We start from the raw sequence: 8,969 nt of genomic DNA, 5'->3' as shown, positions 1-8,969 counted from the left end.
TGTCCGTTCCATCCACTCACTCTGATCTCTGATGAGAAATGCTCAGGAGCGCCCTGAGCGGCTCAGTGACAGCAGAACTGAGCAAACCGTTAAAGTGATTATTTTACTGAGCTGCTTTGAGGAGCTCACCTACATCACACACTCACTGTTCATGTGTTGCCTGCATGACCAACACCACTCAGTTTACCCTGCCAAAGTGACCAAGTCAAAAAAAATACCCAAACAAACGTGAATGAGTCTGAATGAAAATAAACCTAAACCAAGAACTCTACTAATGAACTGTATTGTTCTGATTAGATTCAGGAACATGGCAAACATCTGAAAGAAACTGAAGAGGCAACACAGTCTTCTACACGTGAAAACAAGAACCTGCAGGTAGGACATGAAGAATAATGGACAGCTCATTAGACGCCAGTGCACACATACCTGTTATTACCATGTTATTACTGCGTAATAGTGTGGTAATAACTCAAATTAATTGGATAAATGCCAGTTTCATTGGAACTACCAAGTATTATTACTACTGCTGGAATAAGTATGTAATTAAAGGGGAACGTTTTTGTGTTTGTGTTACATGTTCCCATATGTTTAAGTTGGTTGTGTGTATTGTTTTTATTCATTTCTTCTGATATCCTGACCACTATTGAATTGCAGTCTCTGGTGCTCTGTTCGGAAGAACTCTTCAGAAAAACTTTAGAACTACATTTCCCATCACCACCCTCATCCATACATGAGCATGAGAATGAAGATCTTCTGAAGGGTACATGTGAAGTCATCTTGGAAATAGAGCAAAGTGGACTGCAATTGAATAGTGCAGAAAAGTGGTCAGGATGTCAAAAAATAAAAACAATACACACACACCTTACTTAAACAGTTGTAGCAACATGTGGGAACACGTTACACACACACACACACACACACACACACACACACACGAAAAACCTTGAGTTCCCCCTGAAATGCTGTGGAATTGGAGCACTGTTTGAATCTTTCTGTTTTGTCCTTCACCTAAAAGGGCATGTGTGAATATCTACAGCGTGTGAACGAATCCGCAGAGGAACAGCTCAGAGCCTCACAGTCTGCCCTAGAGCAACACAAGACAAAGCGGGCCAATCAAGAACAACTGGTAAGTTTGATCAGTTAACAAGTTTACTGCCTAGCAATGTAGTTTCTATTCACTTACTCCGATATTAACATAAAGATGACACCTTGTTTCTTAGTTTCACTGTATCCTCTTTTATTTTGAATAGATTTCTGAGATTCAAACATCCATTCAGAGCTGCGAGAAGATCTTTGAATCATGGAATGCAGAACCATTGAAGGTATGATTGGTGTTATTCTGTTGCCCAGTTAAAACCCAGGGAATTGTGCACAGAAAAAAGCGAAATTATCCAAAATTAAATGTATGTTTTTTGTATTTTTTTTACAAATTAAATTAAACGCAACGCTATGTAAGCCTTCTTTAGAAATATATGCAGGCATTTTGTGTGTGTGTGTATATATATATATATATATATATATATATATATATATATATATATATATATATATATATATATATGCATAATAGCACATATAGTACATTGTATCACAGTATCTACTGTGGTGCTCTATCATTCCTTGGACAAAAATGAAAAAAGTGACCCAGCAGGACTGCATACAGGTGGTAGAGTACAATTGGCCGAGCGGCGCTCAAGTGTGGAGGGTTTCAGTCGACAGAGTAATCCTTGTCTCATCACTACACACCAGAGACTCCTGTGGTAACTGGGCACCTGCGAGCCGGCTGTTTTTCAACCAGAACTGCATTTCCTTCGACCCGATAGATAAGGTTGACTTCACGGTGAAAGAAATAGTGAAAGAAAGCGGATGGCCTGACAGCCTGAAGCACGTTTCGGTGGACGCATGTGCTTGTCTTTGCCTCTCACTTGGAGTCAATGGGAGCAGCAGTGGTTAGACATGGTCTCCATCGCTCAATGTTCCCTTAATTGAACAAGAGTGACATAACACTTACTGGAAAAGCAACAAAAAACACATTAAAGGCATTAAATCTCCAACGCTACACTCATATTGCATATATCTAAGTTGGTTTGATGTTATCTATAACAAGATAATTTGGTATACTAGCTATTTAAAAGATTTGATCTAGTTTTGTATCCGTATATGTAAACTATACCATTTCTTGGATATGAAACCAATTTAGGAAGCAGGAGTTTTGGAAAAGGACAGTCTTGAAGAGGCTGAATTCCGGGCTAAGCTGCAGTGGACTCTGGAAGAGAATGAAAGATTAAACCACGAGAAGGAAGAGGCAAGTAGAACTCTTGTATTCTGTACAAGAGAACACACCTGTATATGTGTTCAGCACTGGACTGCTCTGTGCTGGAACACAATGTTTAACACTGAAGGATTCTTGTTTTCTAGCTACTGAAAGAGGTGAAAGACGGGGAGAAACAACGCAGTAAGCTTACTGAGGAAATGAAAATGCTCCAAAAGATTTCCAAAGATATGGCAGATTCCATAGCCTGCAAAGACTGTGACATTGAGGTACACCACTGCTTAATATAATATATAAAAACAAAAGACTACTTCTTAAGTGACCTGCTGACAAAGCTGAAAAAGACAAACTCGTCAAATCACACTCGAGTGCTCCGCCAGTCAGCAGCCAGACTAAAAGGGGCAGTATTGCTGGAAAGAGAGAATGTTCCTGTATACGTAGTTCAGAAACAAAAAGTACATCCTCCAAATTTCTCTTCTTTGAAAATCGAAATTGCCGTAAATTCAGGCCGATACTGTGACTTATTTATTAAATGTTACTTATTTATTTGACTTAAAATAGAGCATTGCCACTCCTTTCTGTTCACTAGTTACAGTTTTTTTTTTTTTTTTATCTCAAATGGTTTTAATTCAATGTAAATGACTCATTTATGAAAACTGTGTACAACTTTGACTGCTTACAATCTACAGGCTTTATATGAGCAGATAAGCAAGCTGGGAGGGCTGAAGGCAGATGCTCAGTGTGAGACTGTGACGATTCAGGAAGGAAATGTCAATGGTGAGACTCCAGGTGCAGTGTAATCCCCGAGCAATGCAGCAGATAACTGAATATTTAAGGGGGTGGGGGCTAGAGTAGTGGTGCTAAACTGGCCCTTAAGATCTAGTCCATCTAGTCCAGTGCAAGGATTTTACTCCATACTCTCTATTCTAATTCTAATTCACTGAACCTGTTGATTAATATTTAATCCGTATTAGTTGCTTTTAAACCACCTAAAAGTGCTAAATACGGTTTGTGTCCACACTACAGAGCGTTTAATGCCGTCCTCGAGAACCAGACTTGAGACTACCTCAGGAGGTGGTTTACAGTCCGGTTCTAAATAAGGTCGCATCAGTTAGTGCGTATTATCATATGTCTGGACGTTGTAATACCGATCTACGTATTTTGTGTATCCTCCAATATCCCAGAATCCTCAGTTACGTGTGGCGCATGGCTATTGCAAATATTTACATTTCTTAAATGATTTTGCGTGACGTTGAAAGCAGTTTGTTTATGAAAGATGGTTAATAATTTCATAGAAGACGGTCGTGGGTCCTGCATGATACAGCAATATTTTTTTTAACTTTTGAGGAACTGAGTTAATGTAGTGTGAGAGACAGATCATTTGAAATGTGTATAATTAAAGTATTAAGTTATTAAGTTAAACATATAATGATATGGAGATAGACTGGAGAAATGTTTCATTTCCGTGTAGGCTATAACTAAAAATACCTCTTTGCATTTTTTTTTTTTTTTTTGCGTTATGGAAAAAACGATGCCTCGATGGTAAAAAATAAATAAAGTGAAATAAGTGAAATAGTCTTAAGATGTTTCATGCAAACAGGCACTGCCTTAGGGGAACTGGGTGTAAACTCCGGTGTGAGGTGGCGAGCTGTTGCTGTTAACATCAGAACATTGTAGGAAGCAGGTTTTAGGTCAAATAAACGTTAATTAACTTGTAAAAAACGTTATTTAAATAAATTACATATAATAGGACCTACTGCCATATGTGACTGCATTTTTTCAGGAAAGTCAGAAGCACAATTTGTTCTACTAGCATAAAATCCACATTTTCTTGTTTGCAAACACTAGCTAGTGCATGGTGGGATAGTGTATTAAGTCCTATTAGCCACTGCACTGCTAGAAATGAAACCACACTATTTTAATAATGTGTGAATGCATTAATACTGACTAAAGAGAAAGGGGTATTTCAGTGTGGGCACTCTGAGCTAGACTAATCAGAACGGTTTTGAGTTGGGTTCTCGAGATCGGTTTTGTAGTGTGGACCTGATTAGAATAAAGAGCAGGACTGGTATGGATGTCGAGGGCCAGAGCTGAGTAGCACCAAACTGGAGTTTGAACAAACACATTTACTCTTTCAGAGAATCAAATGAAGAAGACAGGTAAACAGATCAACATCGTTTCACAGGTAAGTCTAATTCATTCAAATTCATTCTAGTCCATTTGAATTAACTGGCTTTTGTAATTAAATAGCTATCCTTTTTTAAGCATTTGAAGGTGATTATTTTTTATGCTGCTTTTATTAAATTGCTCTGCAATTTTGCACTATTGATAGTTTCTTAGCAGACGTTCTTATCCAGGGAGACTTACAATTATTACAAGATATCACATCATTTTTTACATATAATTAGGCATTTCTAAAATTTTCTTTTTTAACTGGAGCAATCTGGTTAAAGTACCTTTCTCAAGGTTACAGCAGCAGTGTGTCCCCCACCTGGAATTAAACCCTCCAGTCAGATTCCACAGTCCTAACCACTACTCCACACTGCTGCCCACTATTGAGATACATTATACATGTGCTGGGCAAAAACGAAATAAACTACACTAAGCATGCATTGTATTAAATAGGGTGGTAAAGACGTGTTTTCTGAATGTGTACGATGTACTCTCCATTCATTTAAATCTAGATCCAAATCACAGCAGAGGCAGAAGAACGAGACAGAAATCTGGCCAAACTAGCAGATGAAGAGAAAGGCAGACGTGAGATGGAAGGTACATGTCCTGTTCGCTTTCTTGCTTCTCTAATAATGAACTCCCTCCCAGTTATTACATTAGAATTACACTGGGGATCTGTGTTACAGAGAAAAGAAGAAACCTGGAGCACAGAAACCTCAAGACTGCCCAACACAAACTGGAGATACTGAGGGATCTGTATGAGCAAACATGGAACACTCTCCGACAGTGAGTATTCATGCTGCTGGGAGGGGCTACAGAGGAGACTCAACTGCCATTTTATGGACATCTGAAGTTGTGAAGCACTAAAGGAGACTTGAGATCAATGACAAATGTTTCAGCTCCAAGTCGATTTCAAGAGAGTCTTAAGAGTTGAACTTCACCTTGTTAAAGGGGAAATAAAGTTGTTTTGTGTGTGTTACTGTACATGTTCTCATGTGTTGCTACAACTGTTAAAGTAAGATGTGTGTATTGTTTTTTGACATCCTGACCAATTTTTGACACTATTAAATTGTAGTCTACAGTGCTCTGTTTCCAAGATGGCTTCACATGTACCCTTCAGAAGAACTTCAGAACTACATTTCCCATCACCCCCCATCACACATACAGCAGACGATGAAGGGTACATGTGTCTTGGAAACAGGGCACTGTAGACTGCAATTTAATAGTGTCAAGAAGTGGTCAGGTTGTCAAAAAAAAAATACTGTGGAGTATTGGGGGTGTTACCGCATATACTCTGCAGGTCAAAGGACAGAGGGCTTAGTAAGGTTGTGAGGGCGGGGTTTCAGTTAGTAATATGACGGTTTGTAATGGAGCTGGTGACACATGTGGGATGTTAATAAAGTCATAAAGAAAGAGTTCAACAAATAAATACCTCTGGCGTGAACAGTTTACAAATACACACACCTTACTTACAGAGCTGTGGGGAACTTGATTTTCCCTTTAATGAATTCAACTGTTTTGAGTGGTTAATAGCTGTGGATAACAAGTCTAAAATCTTTCAGAAAACTCCTTCAGGAAGAGCACAGGCATGGAGAAAAGGAGGAGATACTGTTTGAAGGCAATGGAAATCCAGTACAGGCAAACAAGGAACTAAAGATTTACAAGGAAAGACTGCACAAAATCCAGGAGAAACTAAAGAATACACAGTATTCCTATGCATACCAGGTAGGGCAGAATATCAGATCTGAGCAGCTGTGGACTGCTATTAACCTTCCTGCTGCCTATCCCATGATTTCAACTTGCTGCACAGGTTGGTCAAAATCTGCCAGTCCCCCCTGTGCAGAATAGTGTGGAATGCTCTGTGCATTTGCAAACTTTATTTAGCTTTTTAGTTTGCCTTTCTGCTGTTTTCAAAGAAATGAATGTTATAGTTTGTTTGGCAATCCGTCATGCCCTCCAACTAAATATTGGTTGTTTCAGCAGTATACGTATACCCTTTAATGGAAAAAATCTGTATACAGCACATGGGATTGCACTGCACACAGCACTGTATATACCTATATATCTTACAATGAGAAAGCACCACGTTTGAAATTGCAATACACAAATGATGTTGTACAGTTTACGTGCAGTCATTGTTATGGAAAGTAGAATCATCTTTGTGTACAGTGTTACTATACTGCATGTTAAAATATAGCACTATGTGTTAATCATTGAACCTGTAAGAAATACAGATATACTGTAAACATGTATCATGTCAACAACAGAAACTATTGTTTTGAAAACTGTCCAAAATGTTTACCTGGGGGCTAAGAATGAAAAATCTGAATTAGAGAGAATCTTTATGTGTTACATGTCCCCATACGTTGCTACTGTTTAAGTAAAGTGTGTGTATTTTTAATTTGTTTTACATCCTGACCACCTTTTACATTATTAAATTTCAGTCTACATGCTCTGTTTCCAAGATGGCTTCACATGTACCTTTCAGAAGAACGTCAGAACTACATTTCCCATCACCCCCATCATTCATACATGAGCAAGAGGATGATGGGAACTATAGTTCTGACATTCTTCTGAAGGGTGCTTGTGAAGCCATCTTGGAAACGAAGCACAGTGTAATGCAATTTAATAGTGTAAAAAAGTGGTCAGGATGTCGAAAAAATAAAAACACACAACTTACTTAAACAATTGTAGCAGAAAATGGGAACAAGTAACACACACACACACACACACACACACACACAAACTACTTGCGATCCCCTTTGAATTGCAAAGTTCACATCTATGTTTTCGATGCCCTGACAGAAATGAATCTTCTCTCTTATAGAATCTGTCTTGTGAGAAGGCAGTGCATGAGAAATGGGTAAGTGTTTTGTGACTCCTCCATTTCACAGAACAGTGCTGATCTCTTTAAGCAGAGTTGCTTCCTAATGCTACCCTCTATCCCTCTCTGTATTGTCACAGCTTCAGAAACGAGCTGCTGAACGGGCTCTGCAAGTGCAGAAGGATGAAAATGCAAACCTTCGACAAAAGTGCGTCCGCCTTGAATTACATTTTGTATCATTTTACATTGTCCATTAAGGTTCCGTGGCTGAAATAGTTTCCTATTTTTCAGACTAGTCGAGGCTCACATCAGGCTTGGGAATGTGCAAAGAGCTTCTGCAATTCGATTGACCCCCACCCACCGAGTGACACAGAGCCTCCCCCAGCACAGCAGTGAGAGCTGGTTTTATTATTGCATTAATATGTACACATACTGCCTGTTGATTAAGAACTGCTGTATATCTTTTTCATTGCACACTACCGGTGGAAATGCCATGCATATTATGAATTGAATGGTTAAGTGGTGTGCACAATGTCTTTAATTCTATAAGTCAGGCCATGTTTTCATTCATTATTTCATACATGTATTTTATAAAAATTTGAGAATACAGTAAATGATCTCAAAATGTATACCATCATCATGTGTCAGAGGAATGCAAAGCTAATCTGGGTGCCCCACATAATGTGTAAATTTATTAGAATTCAACAGCTACAGTATATACAGAGATTGAGGTCATCGTTCCTTTTGGTTCTTGGCAGATTATAGTTAAGGAGAATCTTTTTTTTTTCCCCCTCAGAGTGACTGCTTTTATTACTCTTTGGAATATAGAATTATTGAATGTTATCACTGCTAATCTTACAAGTTTACAAACTTCAGAAAGGTCTTTAAATCAATAAAAAGATATGTTCAGTTAAGCCTAAGGAGGTACTGAGCTGCTCTGATTGTCTGTAAGGAACTATTTTATCTGCTTAAAGAGTTAACTAGTTCACTTTTATTGCTTTAATGGATTTGAATTCTATTCTTTGCCCAGGAGTCTGTGTCCAGCCTCTGACTGCAAGCGAAACTCCATTGGATGATCCGGTAAAGTCAAGAGATTATTAGATACTTATGGGAATGACTTTGTGTGGTTACTCTTTCATTCTGTCAGTCTTTATTAACTTGATCTTCTGATAAGGCTTTGAACAAACTGTCTATTATTCAATCTAGAAATTGCTGCACATCTTTCTGGAAATGAAGTTGCTTTGTTTGCAAGGGGATGCATGTTTTTGTGAACTGCAGTTATTGATGCTGATGAGTGCTTTGTGTTTCAGAAGAATGCAGCAGCTGGAATCCCATCATCAAGTCCAGGCACACTGATGGCAGGATCTTCCTGTTCTGCTTCTTCTAAGAAGAGATCTGCCCCCCGACCAATAAATGCATCTGTGAGTGGAACTGCTGCTCAACCAATGAAGGAAGCTGCATTTCCTCCAAATGGACCTGCCATTCAACCAATGAATAGACCTACTGGTCAACCAATGAATGAATTCCTATCAATGAATAGACCTTTCCATCCACCAATGGATCGATCTGAAATTCAACCAATGAATAGACCTCCTTATCCACCACTAGACAGACACACCTATCCACCAATGAATAGACCTCCTTATCCACCACTAGACAGACACACCTATCCACCAATGAATAGACCTCCTTATCCACCAC

At 38.7% G+C, this 8,969-nt stretch overlaps 1 long non-coding RNA gene across 1 annotated transcript; it reads left to right on the top strand.

Moving 5' to 3' along the window:
* Positions 1–7,559: 7,559 nt before the first annotated feature.
* On the top strand, positions 7,560–8,663 carry LOC117404970 (uncharacterized). The gene is made up of 3 exons (XR_009311438.1): positions 7,560–7,660; positions 8,299–8,348; positions 8,579–8,663. It is a non-coding gene; the product is annotated as an uncharacterized LOC117404970 (long non-coding RNA).
* Positions 8,664–8,969: the final 306 nt, after the last annotated feature.

Source organism: Acipenser ruthenus, chromosome 42 (genome assembly GCF_902713425.1).
Source record: "Acipenser ruthenus chromosome 42, fAciRut3.2 maternal haplotype, whole genome shotgun sequence".
Taxonomy (NCBI): domain Eukaryota; kingdom Metazoa; phylum Chordata; class Actinopteri; order Acipenseriformes; family Acipenseridae; genus Acipenser; species Acipenser ruthenus.
This window is presented reverse-complemented; position numbering and strand designations above follow the sequence as displayed.